Here is a 23,047-nt window from a genome sequence, read left to right as displayed (position 1 = left end):
TCGGGGGGCTCATTCCAGAACCCAGCACCGCCCCGCGCTAACGGGCCCGGCCCGGCCAGCTGCTGGCTCCTAGAATAGCTCTGATCAGCTGGGGGGGATCACGGCATGGCCCCGGGGATGGGAAGCACTCGCTGTGTGAGGCTCACTGGAAGCTTTGCTGGGCTAGAGGAGTCACGAGGGGCAGTGTCACCCACTGAGCCTGGGCAGGAGGGAGAAGCCTTCGGCTCGTTGTGCTCTTTCAAGGTCTTGTTTGTCCCAAGAAAATGAAAGGGTTTCAAAGAAGGCTTAAACTCAATTTAAAAAAAAAAAAAAAAAAAAAAACAGTTTTCCAAGAGGCCTTGAGCCTACAGTTTTACACAAACAAAACAAAAATCTTCACATCTTGGCATCACCCATCCTGCCCTCCCAGAGCAGAGCGCGGCTCCTCCCCAGCCTGATGCCCAGGGACCACGAGGGCAGCTGGGGCAGGGCGCTCAGCACCCTGCTCCTGGCTCCTTTTCCCTGACATCTTTGTGCGTAACTTTTAAAAGCCACACGAGAGCCCAAAAACTACTTTACGGGCTGCAAAATCAGTCGTGCCCGGAAAGCTGTTGAAGTTCTTCAGGGCTGCAGGCGATGCCAACTCAGGGCATCACTTCTCCCAGGCCTGGGCAGAGAGCAACAGCAGAGTCCAAATCCAAACCTTGGAGCCAAAACTGGGAAGGAGCAGCCTCCACGCTACGACGAGCATCCTGCTTCAGCCCTGCAGCCAGGAGAAGGCACCGGTGCGGGGCCATCCCCCAGGAGCAAATGAGAAGGAAGGGGGAGAACAGAAGCGAGTTAATGTTGTGCAATCCCCTCCGAGTGCTCCATTTTGAAATAACAGCTGACTTGTTTTTAAAAAAAAAATAAATCCAGAAATGTGCAGATAACATTTTAAGGTATCAGAAAGGGTCTCACAGCAGCCGAAACACCCGGCCTGGGAGAAGCTCGCACCGCCAAGAGCTCGGGGCTGGGAAAAGCCCTCACCAGGGAAACGGCTGTGGGGCTCGTCCGGGGCTCTGCAGGAAACAAAGGTGAGGGGTCAGGGAAAGAAAAAGCCTCCAGCTCACACGGGCCTGGGAAGGGGCTGCCCAAGGGAAGCTGGGTTGGGAGAACCTCTCATTGGGGTTTTGCACGTTCACACCTAATGCTCAGACAGAAAACGAGGGCTAAGGTTGACAGAAAAAGGAAAGCCCAGGGTTTCCTCTTGGAAAAGTACTAAAAACGGGCTACTGAAGATTTTAAGCTGCCCGAGACCTTGACTGGGAATAATCTTTTCTATGGCAGGTTTGTCAAAAGGTGCAGCTGGAAAATTAGGGCTAGGGTAACCGAGGGGGAAAGCCTAAAGAAGCCATTGGAGTGGGGCTGGAAATGGGCTGCAGAAGCCAAGGGGGAGTTGCAAAGAGCTTGGAGAGCCCCCTGGCCTGGGAAACAGCCCAGCAGCCTCACCAGCACCCCCAGGAAGGGGCCAGGGCCGAGAAACACAAAGTCAGGAGCTGCAGGCACAGCGGGGCTGGAAAGGGAATGGCCTCGGGACACCCCTCCTGCAGGGGGGCTGTGAACCTCTGGGTTGTGAGCTGGCTGAGGGGCAATGTCTGGGGCTACTGGGAAGGTGAGCGTTAGGGGTAGGGCTGCCAAAGCCAACTGGGGGCTTCCAAGACTCCTGGGATGAAATTTGTCACCTGCGCAGTGCCTGGGGGTCCTTGGCTAAGGCTCAGCACAAACCGAGGGCTGCACCGGAGACGAAGGCTCCTGGATTGAAGGCAGCAGAAGCCGGTGCTAGTAACAGGCTCCTGCCCTCCCGCGTTCGGGTGCAAAGGGAATAGAGCACAGAGACAAACAGCAGCTTTAAAAATCAATTGTTTGTTTTCCGAGACTGAAGCTTTGCTGATGCCGGCTGAATTTTTACAAGGACAGGTGAAAGATCAAATTTTGCCTTTTTCTTCCTCAAAAGCAACATTCTTGTGGAAACCCTACAAAAGAAAGCCAGCCCGAGGCACCGCAGCGATTTGCACTGTAAACCAGCAAGAGCTAGACGAGGATTATTCCAACCGTGCCGAGCGGCTCCACCACAGAAAGCACCAGAACCACCTTAGATTGAATTATATTAAAACATTTCTTGTGGGAACAAGCCGTAATTAGACTGGCCCACAAGTCTGACAATCTTCACAGCCGACGAGCTCAGAGCACAGCATGTGTGAGCACGCAGACGAGCGCCGTGCCCAGGGGTTACGTCTTCCAAGAGCAGGCACGGGGTGAGTCTCAGGCAATGCCCCGCTCGCTTTTCGGGAGACCCTGCTCCTCGCCAGCAGGGCTGCAAACTCAAAGCAGAGGCCTCGGCGTCTACAGATCCTGATGGTGTTTGCCCAAGAAAGCTCCCTATGCAGCACGGCAGCGAGGACAGGGGTTTTGTGCTGTGTTAGACACACGTCCCTGCAGCACGGTGCCGACAGCAGCTGCCTGGGAGAGGCAGGTGGCTTCCTTCTTGAAAGGGGAGAACGAACAGATTTTTATCTGCAGAAAGGAGCTGCAGCCAGGAAACAACACGTGCAGTTAAAACAAAAACCAACCCAGCCGTCAGGCCCCCAGAGACTCCTGATCTTTTTCAGACAGACGAGCAAGAGGGGCACGGCAGGAGGTGGGATTCAAGGGGCGAGCGCTGCTCCCAAGGCACCTCCTGAAGGACCCGGAGCTGCTGCTGAGCATGCCTAGCCGTGTGCCAGAAACGCCGGCGCTCACACACTCACAAAACCTCCTCTTCCCACCTTCTGAGCAGGAATTCAAGCCCGAAACACACCTCAGGCTCCCACAATCTGAAGTGACACGGAGCAGAGCCAGGCTGAGCCCTCAGCCACCCGCACCGCTCTCACGCAGCAGGGCACCCCACCGGGGGCTCTGCCTGGTGGAGCACAAATGTCCAAAAACGAGAGCCCCGACAAGCCGAGCCACTTGGCCTGGCCGCAGCCCCTCCAGCAGCTGCTGTTGGTGCCAGCCCCTTGCTGTGCACGGCGATGCTGCCAGCACCACCCCACACCACCCCACACCACCCCACACCACCCACATCCACGCGAGCTGGGACCACGGCCCAACACCAGCCACTACGCCAGGTTCAGCCGCTGTCCTGATGGGTGTCTTCACCTTTTTGGGGCGGCAGGGACATCCCTACTGCCTTACACGAGCCGCAGTAGCAGCTCCTGGGGAAAAGCAGAGATGCTGTGCCAGCCCTGCCAGCCCGAGGGCTGTGCCCCATCCTTACAGCTCAGAGCAGGCAGCACCTCCTGCCCAACGCCGTGCCTTCGGGCCTCGAGGAAGGGGGAGAGGAGGCTGCAGCCACTCCTCACCCCGCAGAGAAGGCATCAAGCCATGACATTTTTGGATCAGGGTTAGGCATCCTGCGAAACCTTTCAGGCTTTTACAACGCTGAAGCCCTAATAGCGGTGCACCAGCAGGGACCCCCAAAGTCCTCGTCCTTGCAGAGGGTCAGAGGCAGAGGAACAGCCCCAGGACCCTGCCTCACAGCACGCCCTGGCCCATGGTGCAGCCACCAGCACACCCAGCAGAAGCTGGATCAGTGCTGGGCGTAAGGGACCAGCCTCAGCAAGCAGGCACGGCTCACTCCCAGAGGAGCAGGAGCGCCTGCATCTGCCTGCAGACAGCTGGGGCCAGCGAGTCGTGGCTGCTGCTTGCCAAGGGAAGTTTGCTGCATCGCCCTGCTACTCGCTCTCTGATCGCAGGAGCCTGACAGTGGCACATGGGCAGGACAGGACTGTAGCCCAAGTCACTCTGTGGTTGACGAGCTAGAGAGCAAGTCTGAGGAGGATCAAGCATGGCCCGGTCACCACACGGCCACCCCCTACCTGGCACATCCCCTCTGCAGGTGAGCGGCAGAAGAGGCAGGGCTTCGCCTGGGACAGAGCAGGAGCAGAGCTCCGGGCCCGCACTGCCCTGCATCTGCTTGGTTTGGCCGGCAGCCTCCTCCGGGTCACCGAGCAGCAGGCAGACAGACGTCCGCAGCCCCCGGTGCCGTTGGGTTCCTGCTACCTGATCAGTCCCTGCTCTGATCAGGGCTGGGGGCACGTCTCAGCCGGCAGAGCTCCCGGAGCCCAAACCCCGAGTGTCCGCGGTGCAATCCGGAGGGGCTCGGGCTGTCACATCCCTGCGGGCTGCCTGCACATCGCCCTGCCAGCGCCCGCACCGAGGGCTCCTGCTCACCTAGAGCCCGCGGCGCTGCCGAGGTAACCGCCTGCAAAGCGCTGGAGAGGCAGAGCGAGGGGAGGAGGAAGGAGAGAGGCAGCGTGCGAGTGCCACCTCTCCCCAGCTCCTCCCATCGCCACACTCAGCTCGGCGATGCCGCGTGGCCCAGCAAAGGCCTCTGCCGGGCAGCACGGCCACCCACGCGCCCCTGGGATGCTCCCTGGAGGTGCCCAACCCCATGAGAAGCCACAAGCCCGCAGCCCCGTGCCAGGCTGTCCCCTGCCTGCTGTTGGTGTCCACAGCAGCTCCACGCAGCCACCAGCCCAGCAGGCAGGCGCGGGGGCTCCTGGAAGCATCCTGCCGGAGCCCGGAGCCGCATTCCCGGCCCTCCGCAGTGCCTCCCCCACATCCTGCCTCCAGCCCTCCGCCGGGGGGTGGGGGGGGAAAGAGAGAGAGAGAGAGAATGCAAATCTTCGGTTGTAATTCTTCCAAGTTAAAAATAACCCAGTAGTTCAGCGAGAGAGAATCGGCAGCAGGGAGGCAGGGGGCTGGGGAGCCCGTCAGCTTGCTGCGAGGCAGCCGCGGCACACATTTTGTCTTTGGCGAGTGCAGGATCACGGAGAGGCAGCTTCCCAGCTCTGTGCACACAGCTCTGGACACCAAGAGCCTTTCGGTATCCCAGCTGCAGTTGCTTTGCCGAGCAGCCAAACACTCCTTGGGTCAGAGCTGCCCTCAGGCCCCCTCACTGCCCCCCAGGCCCCGCTTTACCGGCCAGGCACACGTGGCAGCACCAAGGAGGCGATGGGAAAAGGAGCAGGCAGCCAGAGCCGGGCGGGAGCACAGCTCGTGTGGGTGCATGTGCCCAGAAGAGCTCCCTCCAACAAGCTCGCTCAGCACCCCCGCTGCTTCTCCCAAGCCATGCCAGAGCCCGGGGCTCACACGGGGCTGAGGATGCTGTGCTGGCACCCAACACGCAAGGAAGCCCCCAGGGGCTGGGTCCGGCCCCCGGTAACACAGCCTCAGCCAGCCGCACTACGTGACTCTCACGACAAGCTCACGTGGCAAAAAACAGCAGCGGCTCCTTTCAGGAGAGCTTTCAAGCACAGCTCCTAACCCAAGATCGAGACCACAATGACCTTCAGCAGTTATTTTGGAGCTGCACGGTGCCACAGGGCTGAGAGCGGAGGGTTTGCCCAGGCTGCATGGAGCACAGCAGCAGACGGGGACCAACAGCATGAGGAACGCCACGGGAGGGCTGGCAACAAGAGGGCACCCCGGCCTGCTGCTGGGGAGGGGATGGTCGGGGCTGGGCTCGCTGCTGTGCCTCTCCCAGCCCCTCAACAGCTCTTAGCCAGGGGACACGCTGCTCCCGGGTGGTGCTGGGGGCAGAGCAGGGCCGTGCCTGGTGCCAGGGGGGTTCCCTTCCCACAGCAGCGCCGGCCGTGGGGAAGCTGCCAGGCTCAGGACGGGTTTCCCAAGCCCACGCCTGCCGTCTTCTGACCAGCTGCGTGCGCAGCTCACGAGCCCTGGGCGTGGAGCTTTAATCCTCAGCAGGCGAAAGCGGAGGAAAAGCAAAAAGCAAAGCTCGGTGGCTCTGTGCCCATAGGGACGAGGGAGAGGAGGGAGGCAGGAGCAGCCTGCAGCAGTGGCGAGGGCTGGGATGCAGCACAGGGCACCCCACACCGCCCTCCCAGCAGCACAGCCCTGCAGTGCCTGCCCCTGGCACCAAGGACGCACAAAGGCTGCCGAGGAACCTGTGTGAAGCCAAGGGCCAAAGGACACGAGCGATGATGCAGCTGCAGCTGAATTTTACATGAAGCAGGTGAAGAAGTCGCTCTGAGGATGCGTTCCTGGTGCTGGGAGCACACCCTCTGCCCTGGAGTGTCTGGCTGTTAGCCCTGGATGGAGATGGGATCCTGGGCTCAGCTCCTCAGGCTTCCTGCAGCAGCGGTCAGAAGGAGCTCGACGTGCCAGCAGCATCCAAAAAGCCTCCTCTGAATCACTGGGCCTGGGGGGTCCCAGCTGGCACCTTCAGAGGCTTCTCACAGCAGGGCAAACCACCCGGCTGCTCGCTAGCTGTCGCAAGGGATATGCAGGCTTCAGCAGAAACAAGTGCCTGCGCACTCCATGTGTTTTCCTGCTATTTTTTCTTTTTCACTCTTTGGACTTCCATTAAATGCCAGAGTCAACCCTCAAGGTCACGGGGCCAGTAAAGATGCCACCAGGCAGATAATGTAGCCCACAGCACCTTTATGAGTGCTGGAGGTGTACAAAAGCCAGTTCAACCGGCAGACCTTGGTAGCTGGCCGATTCAAAGAGCCTTTTGTACGGCTGCTGCTTGAGAGCTGCACACCGAGGAGCGCCGAACCCAGGCTATCCCGAGGCAGGCAGCCAAAAAGTGAGATGGCGTTTCGGAAAGCAGCGATCCTCCTCTCTTGCTGTTGTTGATATCCTGCACTGCAAACTCAAGCTGTCAGAGAGCAGCTCTGCCACACTGCAGACAGCTCCTCCAAGGCAACCAGAGCCCTGTTTCTGCCGGTTTTCTCCAGCCAAAACTCCCTGCCCAAGACCCCCAGGGCAGCCAGGTGGCTGCTGTGCCCCCAGCCCCACGCGGTGCTGCTCGCAGCCGCCCCTAAGTTATCCCCCACTCCCTGCTTGCGCTAACCACAGCGGTAAGATGCCGACCTCGGCTGTGTCCTCCTGCCACCCCCCCTAGCCAACAGCCCGTGGCAGCGTGCCCCAAAATCCACACTCAAGGCAGGAGCTGAATGCAACGTGGCCAAGGGATCAGCAGCTGGGCGCCGAGCTCAGCTAGGGTCTCCCCCGTTCTGCCCACATCTCACTGCGATTCTGGAGCTCAGATACCGCAGGATGACCCCTTCCCACACAGCATCCCCCTGCACCCTGCCTTGGAAGCCTCCCGCCCCAGCACAGCAGCTCCCAGAGGTCACTCGCTTGATGCTGCCCAGTTGGAGAAGAGCTCCTGCACGCACGGAGGCTGCAGCTGCCCCGCCGGTACTGCACAGCCAGGAGACCCCAGCCCAGGCCAGAGCAGACAGGCTGGCTGGCCAGGCCGATCCTCAGCACCCAGGGAGGTGACATCCCCACCAGACAGGGCCCAAGCGCTCGCTGCGTGCTGCGGTGAGGTCCCGCGGCTCACAGCACCTGGTCTGCCTGTACATCCCCAGAGAAACTGGTAAACAGCGACCCAAAATAGCAACAGACAGATCTGCCGTTCTCCAGGCCCGAGAACTTGCACGCTGCAGCATCAGGCCTGTTTCTCAAGTGCTTAAAGGACAAGGAGAGAAAGCAAAACTAAACAACCTCTCCTGATACAGCACCAAGCAACAGCGCCCTTCCCAAGCCGCGTGCTACCCCCAGGCCAGCCTGCTGCAGGCTGTGCCACTGCCCTTACAGATGCCTCCACCCCGGCTGCCCTGCCCTGCTCCTGCTGGCTGCCAGCGCTCACCTCGGAGGGATTCCAGCCTGTTATAAATCACAGCCCTCTGGGATCCCAGTTCTTCGCAATCTGAGGTTAATCTACTTTGAAGAACGGTCTCTAGAGTTCAGACACCATCTGTAAGTCGACATCCCTCTCAATCATCTCCATGCTTCCCTGCGTTTGTGTCCTTTATGCCATCCCAAGAAACACTCCGGCATGGGAGGGAGAGAGAAGTGCCAGAAAGAAATTCATCGGCCCCTCGCGTGCAGGCGCCTGGATTTCAGCAGCGCCAGGTCTGGCACCCCCACAGCTACAGGCAATTCCTTGACACATGAGGGACCCTCTCGCGAGCACCTGAAGCCCTGCCCAGACACGCTCAAAGTAAAATGCTACCAAGAGCACACGCTGAGAAGCAGCCCCCTCTTGTCCCATTCCTTCCCTTCCTGCCTGCCCTGCCCAGCAGGGGCGCAGGGTGCCCTGCACATCGTCCCACAGCCACCGGCCAGCTCCCTGCTGCTCGCTCCGGCACACGCCTGTGAGCATCCCCCAGGGACGGAGCGTGATGGCCGAGTGCCCGCTCCTAGGCAGAGCCCAACCTCGGAGCACACCGAGAGCCTTCAGCACAGACAGGGCAGCTGCAGGGCTCTCGTGGAACTGGGCTGCTCCCACACAGAGCACAGCCCCAGCACGTGTCCACGTGGGCTCAGCCAGCCGGGTGGCACCCACGTGCCACCACCTGCACCCAGCCACCCGCGGAGCCCCGCAGCCCAAACACCACCCTTCGCCCAGCAGAGCCTGTCCCGAAGCTGAGGAGCAGCGTCGGGAGGGAAGCAGCATGCTGTGCCTGCCAGGAACGGACACACAGGGCCTGCAACCCCGCGCAGAGCCACACGGAGCTGCAGGGCTCCTGGAGAGGCTGCTCGGGGTGAAACCACAGCTGTAGCAAAGAGCCTGAGCCCAGAGCAACCCACTCCTGCCTTCAGGTGCCGGATTCACGAGTCCATTCCTCACTCTGGAAAGACAAGGAGAGACTGGCCCGGCTCCTGCAATGTTATTCTCAGGCAGAAATTCTCCCTCCCCGGAGCGAGGAGGCGGAGCAGGCACAGGGACCTGCCCACAAATCTGTAACCACTTCTCTGAAGAAATCAGGGTAACCGCAAACCTCAGCACCTTCGCAGTAAGCGCAGGCTTCGCTTCAGTCGGGCTCCCGCAGCACCGGCACGCCGAGAGCAAACAGCACAGCCTGCTGTCTGCGGCGGCACGGAGAAACCTGCCGCGGTGCGTGCACAACAGGGCATGCCGGGAACAGCTCAGATACCACGGTGAGGGGCACCCTACGGGGACCAAGGAAGATCTCGGAGAAACAGGACTTTGCTTGCCCTAAGGCAGGGAGCAGTAAACAAATCAGAGCCAGACGCCGTGCGCTCCCCGGGCACGCTGCTCTCCTGCCTGGGCTGTGTGAGCACAGGGCACAGCCGGGGTGCGCCGCGCACACAGACAGAAGTCACTGAGACAGAACGGCAATCCCCAATTGATAAACATAAAATAAAATTGAGCTGAAGTGTTTCAACTCGTTTTAATGTTAAGTACAACCCAAGCAGGTGAAGCATTCAGAGTTAGAGGTGCTCTGCCTGCAGACTTGGAAAAGTCAAGGCAGCAGCTAACACAAAACCAGCAGCGTCCACAGCCCGGCTACAGCAAAGCACTGATGCCTGTTCCTGTTTCTAGAACTAACTTTATTCTGCCTCAATGCATGCATATAACAAGGCATTAATGTACTGTAAAGCAGTACTTCCCCTACCTACATGGCAGGAAAGTGAAAAACCCCCTCGGGGATCACCCTTGCAACTTGCCATCGCCCTTGCTCCTGCACGTAGCGTGCTAGCACACCGCTAATGCTGCAAGTCACCTTCAAAGACAGACATTGAGCATCTGCTACAGCACAAAATGAGAAACAGAAAGCACATAAAAGCATGGGAAAAACTTCTCTGCCTTCATGACTTCTGACAGGTTTAACAACTGAAACATTTTTGGGAGGAAACTGAATGATGCCCACGTAACGAACAGGCATCACCAGCACAATGCTGAGGGACCAAAATTCTCAGCAGTGGCTGCTCACACGCAGCACCAGGTAGGGTCCTGCAATCACCGCTTCTTCCTTCAAACAACAGCAAATGTGAGAAACCTCCTGGGGGGTTCTCACATCCCAGGAAAGCTTTTGCAATCCTCAGGACTGTAACAGCTGCAGCTCCTATCAGCCCCAGGACCACCTTCAGCAGGCCAGCGCGGTCCCCACCAGCAAGGACGTGTTCATCCAGCAAGAGCTACGCTCCTGTGCCAGAGCTCCCAGGCTGTAACGTAAACGCGTGCTTCCAAAGCACACAAAACACCAAGGGGAAGACCCTTGCTCCTCTGCCTCCTGCCTGTCCCCCCGGCAGCAGCACGCAGCAGGCAGGGACGTGGTCTCCCCGCTGCAGCGCTCTGGGCCGCTCTCACCTCCTTTTGCTCCAGTGCCAAACAGGGCTCCCCAGATCCCACAGCTTCCATGGAAATGTTGAGGCAACGCAAGTATTCTGCAAAGTCTTGTGCTGACAAGCTTAACTTCCAGCTGCTTGCAGCACAGGCACCCCAAAAGGAAGCAACGAGCTGCCTGCACCTCAGTCCCGACTTCCCATGACAACTTTGAGCCAAGAACCAAAGAACCAGACAAGAATCAAGAAGTGTCACCAGAGGAGATCTGAACTTCATCTCAGCCATTCAAATACAACCGAAACAAGGCAAAAGCCAAACGGGTAAGGCTCCTTACACTGCTGCAACAAGAGAACTGCACAAAGCTGGGGCAAAGGCAGGACTAACAGAAAGGAGGGATCCCAGGAAACGCTGTGTGATGTGACACGCTGAACCTCTTAGGGAAGATGTTCCTAACATCAGACTGCTACTGAGCAGCCTCTCGCGTGGGGAAAACAGGGCTGGAAAATGTGCTGTGTACTCCCTAGCCAGGGCAACAGCTCATCGCCACGTTAACACCGCGCTTCTTGATCCATACCCAACGCACCTCTGTGGGCACACCTCTGCTGCCCGCATTAAAAAACAAGCTGCAACTGGAGAATTAGCTCCCCCACCGCTCACTTTTCTTTTCTGGACTGGAGGAGCACTTTGCTCCTGGCGGAGCTGGATTTGTGCTCGCTGCAGGCTGGAAATCCCCTAGAGGCAGCAGCACAGGAACAGCGTACGGCCCCTTCACCTCCAGGCAGCACCTCCTTCTGCAGGGGGGTAAATCCTGATGCTAAGGGCAGGCCAAAACCTCCTCGGTGCTGACCTCAGATCCCCAGTTCCCTGCAGAGCCCAGAGGCAGCAGCAGCCCTGCTCCCGAGCACTGATTTTTGCTCCCACCCGGCTCCAGGCAGGGTGCGGGGACCTGCCTCTGACCCCGGAGCCCCGCTGCAGCACCCCAGGTATTTCCTTCTCCTCTGGTTGACTGGGCACAACCAATGTAACACTGCTAAAAATTAATAGCCACATATTGGCAGATTGCTAGGCTGCATACCAGATTTTCCCATATAAGGGAAAGTTGAAGGCATTGTCCTATCACACGGAAAACATATTGCACCAGCCCGAGATAATAGAAAGCAAAATCTGAATCTCCTCGTGTCACAAGCGGACACCCACAGCCCACGTCCGTCCCGTTTTGCTGTCAGTGTGGCCGGCTTTGCACGGCTCTGATATTCCAGCCGCTGGCTCGTGCCTGCGGAGCAGCAGGAGGCTGTTTGGGAGCAGCACGCAGCTGTGCAGGGCCCCGCGCCCCCAAGAGGAGTTTTTGGTGCCACCGCCACACGGGCAGCACCAGACCCACTGCCACCGTTCCCAGGGGGAGCGCAGCTCCGTTTTCTTGTTCTTTCAGGGTGCTGAGAAGCGGTCACACAAACCCCGTGTGCTGCCACCAACGTGCGTGCAGCCAGCCTTGCCACCCAGCTGCACGTCGGCCGGGCACCCCGAGCGTCTTCTCTCTGCTGAGAGCTGATCGCCTCCCCACCGCGGCTCTGCCTCCGGCTCCGCGGAGCAGGATGAAGTCACCGACGTCATCCCAAGCAGGAAACGGGGGATGAGAGGAGAAACTTTCACTGCCTCTTACACGAGCAAGGAAAAGGAGCCCCCTTGACTCCCCCGAAGCCCAGAGAGACATCCAGCCACCGTGTTTGCCAGCGTTTCTTTAAAATCATTTCCGAGGAGTCTCCCTGCACGTGCCTATTCCCCCGTCCCAACACACCGATATTCCTGCACTAAGGGCTTGCTCACAGCGCAAGGCTGATCAAACCTCTCCCTCCTGTGCAAGGGCAGGCTCCTCCTGCACACTGACGTGCAAGGTACCCGCTCTTCTCTTTGCGAACCTGAGACAGGCCAGGATGCCACCGCTTCATGCCAAAAACAAAGGGCTGCTGTGGTGGCCAACCTCTCAACCTCGCCACCTCTCTAAAACAAGCTCTCTTGCTTCTGCGAACCCTTCTTGAAATAACACAAACCATTAAAGTGAAACACTTTATATTAGCTACCTGTAAAACTTTATTGTCTTTAGAGAACCTCTTAAGGAGAAAATATGAAAGATCTCTGAAGGAAGATTAAATCTCAAAAATTACTGTAACATTACACATCCAGAGGGGAGGGGGGGGAACGTAAAGCTTTGCTTCCTGGTACAGAAATATGGTACAAAGCAGTCAGGAACCTAAGACAGTCTTCTGGGAGCTCCCTAAGCCACTGACCATCGGGGCTAACGCTGCCATACCCCGCTCGACAACCAGCAGCTCAGAGCAGAGCCGGCCTCCCCTAACGCAGGACAGCGGGTGGGTGCGTCAACTTTAGCAGAAAGGCACACACTGCAAAGCCAGACAGCAGCACTCCGAAAGGTATTAGGGGACAGACAGCGGGAGCAGCAGTGCGAGAGCTGCCCTAGGCCCTCGGATTCACACAGGTTAATTTTTAACATGCCCGCTGCAGCCTGCAGTGAGGGGCTGCGATCGCCATCTCAGCACCAGCGAGATCGACGCCTGTCTGAAGAAAGAAACAACCTGCAGAAGCTGACAGCCATGGGCACAGGGTGGCCTTCAAACTTTCCTAAAGGGAAATCGCACCAAGACCAGCTTTTCTCCAAAGCCTCTTGTTGACTTTGGCTTTTATTTGAAGGATGGCGATACAGAGCTTCAGTTGTGCCACGCAGGGCACTCACAGACGTTTTGACGGGATGCAACCCTACCGGCCAGCACACTTTACAACTTGAAGAGCTCAAGGGTCAGCATTCGGGAGTAGGCTTCGGCAGCACACTGCCCACCTTCACCGCGGGGGACACCCAGAGGTACTCTCAGTGCTCCTGAAGGACCTGCAAGTTTCGACAGCTGTACTGGTTCAGGGCCGATAGGGAGAGCTACCTTCCCCAAAGCAAACAGACGGCAACACCAAGCTTTAAAGTGGAAGAGGAATCAATTTCCCACTTAAAAATTGGGAAAGGAACCCTGAACGAAACCAGCCCTGTTGGAGGCCAGAAGCCTCAAGAGAAACAACCGATTTACTCCAGGAAGAATTAACTCCCAGAGCGAAAATATGCTGCTATTGCTTCATACCCCAACAGCTGGACCAAAACAACAATTTCTCTGCAAAGCAGCGCAGTCGAGAGCTCCCACATGAATGAAGTAAACAAAGGGCAAGGAGAGGCAAGAAGGCACCTATCCCTGCCCCATCACCGCCCAAAAGCAACATCGACACTCTGCTGTGGGAAAAGATTTAACGTCGCTCAGCGCTCCCTCTCCTCCAGCAGCACCCTAATCCAGCTGACCCCACCACGGTGACAAAGGTACAGGCAGCGGCTGCCGAATAGCTGCAAGCGAGCGGGTCAGGAATAAACAACTACAGCTAACAAGGACACCCGCATCTGCCTGCCCACGGGGACCAGGGCTGGAGGGGTGCTGGAGGCTCCTGTGCAGCTCCATGAGGAACTGTGTGAGCACGGCGAGTGACCCGCTGCCTGCATCCTCTGTGCCCTGAGGCGTCTGCTGCAATTCTCAAGTAGGAAGGGGGAAAAAAATATAAAAATGAGAAGGCTGGGTTTTGGGCCCAAATGATCCGAACGAAGCAAAGGAATAAACTGAGCCCTTTTCCGAGCAAAACTGCTGACGAGCTGTGCCACAGCCCAGGCCTGCAGCCGCAGCCGCTGGCGGCACGGCCCCTTTGGGCCTCCCCGGTGCCCAACTTCGCCCTGAGTCCTGCGGCGTTGTCCGGAGGCCCCTCGCTGAGGTGTGTGTGTGTGTGTGTGGTGTGTGTCTGTGTCTGTGTCTGTGTGTCTGTCTGTGGGTGCCGCCGATTCCTCCTCGTTTTTCCCCCACGTTTTGCTCCGCGTTCGCTCCCCGCAGCCTTCACCCCGCCGGCACCAGGCTCCATCCCGGCGGCTCCCCGGGGGGCAGCGGCGGGGCCTCCCTCAGCGTCGCCCCCCGGCCGCGACGGCTCCGCGCCCCCCCCGCCCCCCGGCACCCCCCAGCCCCGCGCTCCCCCAGCCCCGAGGCCCCGGGAGGGCCCCAAGGACGGCGCCGCGGCAGGGCCGGGGCCGGGGTCGCCGCCAGCAGCCGCCGCCGCCGCCTCCGGGCCCGCGGCCCCGCTCCGCCGCCGCTCTCCTCGGTAGCGCCGCCCCGCTGCCGCCGCCGCCCCCCGCCCCGCCGCCGCCGCCCCCCCCCGGCCGCGCCGGGCGGGCGAGCGCCAAAGTTCGGGGCAGAACTCACCTAAAATGGCTCCCCGTCAGCCCCGCCGCACACAGCCATTATTTGCTGAAGTTTAGCCCAGCACCCCGCAAGGACACCCGAACCTCGCCCGGGCCCGCCCCCGCCGCCCTGCCATTGGTCTCCCGCCGCCTCTCGCCGCCTTCCATTGGCCGGCCCGCCCGTCAGTCGCGCGGCGCCCGCGCCAAGCTTGGCTGCAGCGGCGCGGCCGCGGCCCGCTCCATTGTGCTGCTGTTTGCGCCCAGCCGAGCGCGGCGCCCATTGGCCGCGCCGCCGCCCCCGCGCGCCGCCCCCCGAGCCCGGGCCCGGGCCCTCGCCTGAGGGGCCCGGATGTGGGCGCCCTGAGGGGCCCGGGGCCGCTTGGCAGCCCCCGGGGGGTGTTGTGAGGAGGAGCCGCGCTGCCCTCCCGCTGCCGGGTGTTGCTGCGGAGATGCTCGTGCGTGCTCCGGGCCAGTTCGTGGCAGCGCCGCAGCGAAGCGCTGCTAGGGCTAACGGGCTCTGCTGAGGCAGGGCTGGTGGAGCCAAGCGCAGCGCGGTCCTGGTGCGGCCACAGCGCCTGTAGGGGCCTGGGAAGTGCTGGCCCGGGCCTGTGCTGTGCCATTGGGAGTCCTGGCTTGTCCAGCTGTGCTGTGGGGGCTGGCACCTTCCCTTCCTGCCTCCTGCCTTGCCCCAGCTTCTCTCCTTGCTACACGTTTCTCCACTGGCAGCGTGCTCTGGAGGTGCCCGCTGCTGCACATGCATGGTCCAAACAGAAAAGGGACAGCCCAGGGGTGCAGATCCATCGGAGAGCTGCACCCCTCCTTCCTCCCCCATCCCACGCCTCTTGCAGGCCTTCTGCATGAGCCGTCACAGCCCTGTGCGCTTCCCCATGAGCCAAGGCTTCCTTCCCTAAGCGTTACCCTTTGTGCCATCTCACTTGCTACCAGCCCACATCTTTACTCTAAACTTTTTTTTTCCTCAGCTGGTATCCCTGCAGATGCCATTTGTGGACTTCTCTGAGGTCTGACATTTACATTTTTGTCTTTATGCCACATTCAGCTTCTTGTTCTGCATATAGGGCATCAACATGTGTGAAGTATTCCTCTCCACTGCCTTCTCTTTTCCCAAGCCCTCCCTGTTCCCTCGAGCCACCAGGCATGCCTGTGCCTGATCTTCAGTTGCTTCCTGCGTTGGTCAACCTCTCACCAGCCAGCACTATCCTTTGCTATCCTCCCTCTGACCCCAGAGCAACACCTTGTTTTCTACAGGAACACCTGTAAAAGTAGAATTAATTGATGCTTTATGATCAGAAAACGCATGCAGCTTATTTTTATTGTGGGAGGAATTTTTACCCCTGTGTTACACAAGTAAAGTTCTGCTGGTAGGAAGGGACCAGAGGAGGTTGGGTTAGAAACTTCCAGAGATTCCTTCCCCTCACCACACTGGTGACAAACACAAGGTGGGATCTGCCATGGCTCTGCTTACCTGAGCATTAAACCCCTGTATGGCCGGGGATTCCCCCATCTCTTTGGTGTCCTGTGCCAGGGCTGCACTGTGCTCCCTAGAAAAGTGTTTTTCCTAACATCCCACTTGAGCCTTCCAGGACATGAGCAGTTCCTTGTGCTAGCAACACCCAAACAGGAGTGAACACGTGCCCACATATCCCAACAGGGACCATTCCTGCCTGGTCCCCTCACAAGGCCATCATGAGCTCTGTCATTGGATGGTCCCAGGACTTTTTTACACCAGTATTGGAAATCCAACCAGCCTCTCCAAAAAGCGGAATTAAATCCTGAGCTTGGCTATTCCCAAATCCTTCGGAGCACAGGACGTGACACCCTGTGAGTGCAGGACAACAGCTGAACAAAGCCAGGGCCAAGCATCACCCAGAGCATAGACATCGTTCTGCCCAGTCTTTGGGCTCATCATCCCCCCTCCCCAGTATGAGCTGAGATAATAAAAAACAACTTTCGGCCTCTACAGGGAGGGAGAGTGGCAGTCCCCCTGGGCAAGCTGTTCTGGGCTCAGGACACCTCACCTCTCCTCCACACCTCGCCACGTGGAGGGGCTATCCTCGCCCACCGTGTGCTGGGGGAGCTGTGCTGGCCATGGCAGGCACAAGCAATCACCACTGCCCTGATACATGGATTTGAACCACCCTGAAGAGGAAATGTGTTACTGTTACATGTTTACCTTAAATTAAATGTTAACTGGAATCAGGAGCAGCAAAATGCAAATGAAGGAGCTTGCTCGCAGCACCTGAACTAGGCAACAGTGACAAACACAAAAGAAAACAATGAGGAAACTGAAGAAATAACGTGCTTAGCTGGCTTTCACAGGAAGCCCACGGGGAAGGCAGCAGGCTCCTGGCAGGGTCCAGCTCTTTGGGTGCCTGTGCCCTTCTGGCTGGTGGCCTCGAAGCAGGAGAAGCAGCCCCATGTGGGAGCTGGCAGCCTCTGAGACCTGCTCCTGATTACAGTGAGGTCCTGAGGACTCCCGGTGTCTGTGGGGAGATGGTCGCAGGCTGGGCAGAGGTTGGCGGCTGTGACTTGAACCATGTCCCCCTTCGCTGTAGCGGTTGTCCCCTGCTCCATGGCAGGAGGCTGTGAGTGGGCACCCAGTGGGACACGAGCCGCATGCTACCTGCCAAGGGCAGCGTTAACTCTCCCACTGCTGAGCGTGAAGAAGAGAGAAGCCTGAGCTTGCCGCCAGGGAAGGAGACCTTCCATTTCACTCCGGAAAATGTCACTGAAGGCAGCTGCAGCCTGGCAGTGACCATGCTGCTTCTCCCAGACAGGAGCCCCAGAGATTTCTGATTCCTGTTTAATATTCAGTGGCTGTGCAGATTGCCAGGACACGGCTCCGTGCCGCAGTGCCTGCGGCCAGGCAGTGTGTGTGCACCACGGGGCATGTGGCCCTCGGGCAGCCTGGGGACAGGTTCTGATGGGGAAGGAAGGTGTCTCTTGAGGCAGAAGAAATCCCAGGCATTTCCAGGCTAGGCTCGTCTTCGTGCAGGGAGGGACACTGGTGCTGTTTGTGAGAGGCCACCTGGGCGCTGCTGAGCCCGGGGTGCTGGGTCTCCGTCCATCTCACAGGCAGGGACAGCACCCAGCAACACCCAGCAGCAGGGCAGCCAGTTCACAGCTCTCTCTGGAATTGTGTGAAGAGGTCATTAACGGATTAATTATCTGCTGCTGGATTTATTATTATTTTTTTTTTTCAGTACAAAGACCCAGGGCTTTGTCCACCCCAGTACATCAGCCTCAACCACTGATCATAGCAGCTCTATGCGTGTTGTGGCTGCCTGTGCACATCTTGGGTCCTTCACTTCCCTGTTTTTGGGGTGGTTCACATGTCCCTGCTGGTTATCTGTGGTTTCTACAGGCTGGTGGCCCTACAGAGGCCCTGGAGCCGTGCCGCACTGGGAAGTTGTGTTGCAGGAAGATGTACCAGCCCTTGCTGTCGATATTGTTGCATCCCCGGGGCAAAGGCAGATTTGCTGCTTGTGCTGGTGGCCCTCCCAGTGCACAGGTCCATCTGCAGGAGCCGTGTCAGAGACAGGAGCCAGGGAGAGGAGGGGGAGGCTGTAGGGCTACGTTGGCAGAAGAAGCCTCACTTGTGTTTACAAAGGTCTTCTAGGAGGATTTTGCACAGGAGTTCTTGATGGTGAGCACTCAGTGCCCAAGTGACGGTGAGCTGGAAGGGCGGCCTGCTTTTGGATTGAATTTGAAGGAGACTGCTGGTGCAGTGAGCCACGAGTACCAGCTCAAAGTCCACGTTGCATTTTGGAAGTGCATCTTTCATGGCTTGGCCACCGATTCAGTGGGGAGCCTGACGTGGCTGTGCCCAGGAAGAGGGGCTGGAGCCAGTGCAGCGAGAGGGAGGGGGATCACCTGCCCCACAGGGCCATGTGTCTGCCAGCATAGAGCCTCAGGCGGCCAGGGTAGGGAGTGACACATTTTTAGCCACCCTGCAGACAGTGCCGGGTCCCTTGGAAATTAAACAGCAGCAGCACGCAAGCAGGATTCAGCAGCACGCACACCATGCTGGCTGCTGCTAGGCTGGGTGACAAGCGGGGGGCTTAGGGTTGCATACCCAGATTGTACAGCCATGATTTTAGGGAGCCTGTTGAACAGCCCTGAAGCTGGAAACTCCTGGTTCAAGGACAGGTTTTCCTTGGATTTTTATTTTTATTTTTTTTGGAGGAAATTCCCCTGCCTTCGGGAGCTTGGGCAGGGCCTGTATCAGATAAACCACATGATTGCTTTTGTAAATTTTCCCGTACTTTGGCTTTGCCACCACAGATTATTGATAGCAGAGAAGAAAGTTTGGGGAGCTCCCAGGAACAGGCAGTTTCACAGCCAGGCCCCCGAACCATCGTGATACCCTGGCACCAAGCTGCTGCCCGGAGCTGTTGCTCACCCCACAGATATGCACGTTGCATGAATTACACGGGGAGTTTTGTGTCTGCAGAGAACTTACCCTCGGTCTTCTTTCAGTGCTGCTCTGCTGCAACTGCATCCCCAGGCCAGTGGTGAGGCACATCCTGCCCCATGCTCCTGGGAGCTGCCGGCCTTGGGTAGCCCCTCGCTGCCCCTTGGATGAGAGCAAATGTCTTGACAGCCACTGCCCTGAGGGATCACTGTGACTTAGTGTCTGCTCAAGGTTTGTGGTCCTGTTGCTTCAGACCCACTGGCTCAAAGGTGCTCCTAATCACTCCTCCAATTAAGGAGAAGGTGCTTAATGTGCTGCTCGTCATTATCCAGGCTGCCGGAGCATCCATTACCTGCCCCTCAAGTGGGCTCTGTTCATCTTGTGCCTGGAACTGAAAGAGAACTGCTGGCCAGGACCACCCTGAGCACAGACAACAGCAATAATTTAACAAATCCATGCTGTAAAGCCCCCAGCACTTCACACAGAGCTTCTTCTTCCAGCACTTTTTCCCTTGCAGACTCCATTTGATTTAACTTCCAGGCAGGTCTCCTGGTGGCTCTCCTCCACCCCTTCTGTGTGATGGGCTCTGCTGCCCACGTGAGCTTCTCCTGCTTTCTTTCACCCAAAATGCTCATTTCTGTGCCTGCTCTCCATTCCTGGGAGCTGCTTTGCTGCTGTGCAGCTAATCAGGATGGGGCTGGTGCGGCCCTGTGCTCCCTGCAGACCCTGCCTGCCCCTTGGATCTCTGTGGCCTTGCCTTCACTCACAGGACTACATGGTTGCTCCTCTTTTTTTTTTTTTCTTTTTTCTTTTTTTTTTTTTTCTTTTTTTCATGGTGTGAAGCCAGTCAGGTCTTTAAGGATTTTTTTTTTTTTTTTCATACACTTTCATCCAGAAATGTAAAATCCTAGAAAAGAAGGAACCTTTGGGACCAGCTAATGCTCTTCTGTCCAACTTCTCCATGGAACCTCACTGGTGGATACTCCACTCCCTTACCCTCCTCATCACAGGGAAGATTTTCCCAGCATCTACCTTGCATTTCTTCATGATAATTTAAGCCTGTTTCTCCTTGTTTTATTCAGCATGGGCAGATTAATCCTTTCCTCTTTACAGGAGTCATTTGCATTCCTGCAGACAGCTGCACCAGCCCCCTCTGCTCTCTCCTACCAATTAAGCAGTCCCACATCTTGCCGTTTTTCCTTGCCGGTCATGTTTTCCAGGTCTCTGACATCCTCCTCTGGACTCTCTCCAACTGGCCCAAAGGGCATTGTCCAGGCATAGCTGCCATCTCCTGCTGCTCTCAGTGCCACGGTGAGAGGCAGCGCTGCTCACAGCATCCTCCTGCCAGCCTCCCTTTGCTCTGCCATGATTCCCCCGGAGTCACAGCTCCTTTCCCCTAAAATGCATCCTTCTCTTTTTGCTCCCCATTTCTTGTTTATGCAATTGCCTGTTTGTGCTGAAGTGCCAACGGCATTTATCTTCCCTGCACAGCATCTTCTTCCCTGAGACTATTTCTCTAATGTGTCAGCAGCGGAGGCGTGGAGGAATATTTTGTGATTAGGAGCCTGCCTTCCGACATGCTTCCCATTCTTCCTATCTCCATATTTTGTCTGCAAGTTTGAAAAGCCTGTCCTGCATCCCTTTATCTCACTTGCTGGTCGCTGAAGCCTGGTGGTGCTTATCTGGGCTGGGGACAGTGCTCATCTTATTGCAGGTTTAGGCAGAATGTGATCTGTAACTTGCTTATGAGCTTTTTTTACGAAGCAGTGTCAAACATCAAGATACATACCGCCAGTCCAGTTCTTCTGTCAAAGCAGGACAAGTGATCAGCTCATCGCAGTCTGCCCGTCACCAGCCTTTGCTGGCAGCTGCTCCACGGCCGCTGCCCCGCAGGCGCTGGGCCTTGCTGCCCGGCGTGGAGGCTGCGTCCCAGGGCTGAGGCCAACCTGAGCACTCCAAAGGTTTCTCCTTTTCTGAGCGCCACACAGCATCACCCTGCTGCCCCTGCCCTGCCGCGGCTCCTCTGCACTGCCCCATGATGCCAGCCTCCTGTCCAGGCATCCTCATCAGCCTCCCGCTGCTGCTTGGTGCAGCCTCAGTCGAGCACAGCAGAGGCTGGTGCAGTGAGGCCATGTGCTGCTCCAGTGCTCCGCTATCCCCTGCCTGTGGCTTTCCCCTCTTCCTCACAGCCATCAGCCCTCCCCCTTCTTCCGCACACACTCATCGCCTTGCTTGCTGAATCATTTTTTTTCCTTTTTGATATATCTTTTTCCTTTGACTGCCTTGATTTTGCCTTACAAGTTGTTGCATTTACATTCAGACCCACCAGCCTGCTTCCTGTTTGCTCCCCAGCCAGGAGCCAAGTCTCGTACTTTGAGGAGAGCCTGGGGTGCGTGCACCCTGCCATCACAAGGCCTTCGAGGTGCTCTCCTGTAGCATCCTTGTAGCCAGACCAGCAAGACAAGGACAAAGAAACACCAGCTATGGGCAGGTTGGCTGTAGTGTCAGACCCTGGGGTACCCAGGAGCAGAAGCCACAAATGGGCACAGGGAGCTGAGACTTGACATGAGGACAGGGTTTTTCCCATGAGGACGGTCAGACCCTGGCTCCAGACTCAGAGAACTTTGTCAAGGCAAGTTTCAAACATCTTAAAGGACAGAGAGCCAAAGAGACCCGTTCTGACCAGCCCAGCTCTGAGACATTCCCAGAGGGCCCTGTCCTTAGCTCAGAGCTCTGTCTCTTCTCCTTCACAAGACAAAGGTCTTGTTCATGTCTTGGCCGTGCTAAGCCAATTTATCCCCCCCACTGCTGCATCCACACCTGGTATGTCAGACACAAGCCCAGACAACTTTTTCTTCTACTTGTCTCTTATCTGCTGCTAATGCCCTGGAAGTGTTTTCTGGGCACTGTCACCTGCTGTCCTCTCTCGCACTGGCTGCTCAGGAAGGGAAGTTTTCCATCCCTGCCATGCCCTGGGTTTGGCTAAGCCAGGCTGTCTCACTTGAAGCCCCCTCCACATGCCCCAGAGCCACTGGCAGTGTGGCATCCAGGTTCTCCCTGGAGCACAGAGAGAGGGAGTGCAGAATGTCTTCATCCTTAATACACAAAGCAACACATTCCTCCCTAATCCCCTGCCCGTCTTTCCAGAACAAGCGGCATCCTCTGGTATTAATATTCCAGTCATGTGGCTTAGCCCACCAAGCCTTTGTTATGCCAATTAAATCATAATCTTGATCATGCATTAAGACTTCCAGCTCCTTTTGTTTATCCCTTGCCAGCACACCGATGCAGAAGCCGTTTGGCAGCCTGACCCCCCCCCCATCCTCTCATGTCCCCAGGGGCTGCGTGTGAAATGCCACCTCCCGTAGCACAGGCAGCTCCTCCCGGCCACCGGCACTGGCCAGGACCTCACTGTGGCCCCACGGGGATGTGGGTGGCTGTGCCTCAGTGGCACCACTCTTTGTCTGCTTCCTCATGTCATGCCCATGCGCTAGGAGCCTGGCATAGGGGCCCAGCTGCTGCCCCCCCCCAGCTGTGTCCCAGAGCCACAGGATCACCGGATGGCTGAAGTCGGGGGCACCTGGTGCAGCCCCCCTGCCCCAAAAGGGCCGCCTGCAGCAGGACTGTGTCCAGGGTAGGTTGCAGCCTCCTGTAGCACCGAGGCTTCCCGGCTGCTGCAGGCGATGCAGGAGGAAAGCGGCGTGAGCGCTGCACCCATTCTTTCCTCACACTATCAGTGCCAAACAGGAGACGGAGCAAGGCTGCCCTGAATGCTGGGGTGGCAGAATGAAGGCAAGCAGCAAGCACCAGTGCCTGGACAACATCTTGCTCCTTGAAGTGGTCTCAGGGGTGCTGAAGAGCCAGAGGTGACTGGGGGCAGAGGTGATACCAGTCCGTCCTTTGGCCTTAGACCTGCATGGGGATGCAGGGAGGTGGGGATGTTTTGGGTAGCCAGGGGGATGAGGCCTCTCTCATGGCCCCTTTGTACTGACTGCAGAGCACCGCGGTGTGAGGTAAGGTGTCTCTATGAGCGTGAGCGTGGAACAATGACGAGAGCCAAACCCGCTGTGCACAGCCAATTACCAGCACAGAGAAAGGTTCGGGTTCTTCCAGACACAAGGCAACACTTCAGCATGTGGAGGGCCTGATGCACATCCAAGTTCTGGACACGCCTCCCCTGGGTTCGAGTCCTCTCCCAGTGCAGCTGAGGCCCCAGACA

General features: G+C 57.8%; 1 protein-coding gene across 1 annotated transcript in view; it reads right to left on the bottom strand.

Annotated features, from left to right (window-relative positions):
- Nucleotides 1-14,491, bottom strand: part of CHD6 (chromodomain helicase DNA binding protein 6) — a 69,146-nt gene extending 54,655 nt beyond the window's left edge. Inside the window, exon 1 of the mRNA XM_084296931.1 lies at nucleotides 14,419-14,491. The gene's annotated coding sequence lies outside the window, so the exon portion shown is untranslated. The remainder of the gene's footprint in view (nucleotides 1-14,418) is intronic.
- Nucleotides 14,492-23,047: the final 8,556 nt, after the last annotated feature.

The sequence above is a fragment of the Netta rufina genome (assembly GCF_964035555.1).
Source record: "Netta rufina genome assembly, chromosome: 16".
In the NCBI taxonomy this organism is placed as follows: domain Eukaryota; kingdom Metazoa; phylum Chordata; class Aves; order Anseriformes; family Anatidae; genus Netta; species Netta rufina.
The sequence above is the reverse complement of the archived record's forward strand: the minus strand, read 5'-3'. Positions and strand labels throughout refer to the sequence as shown.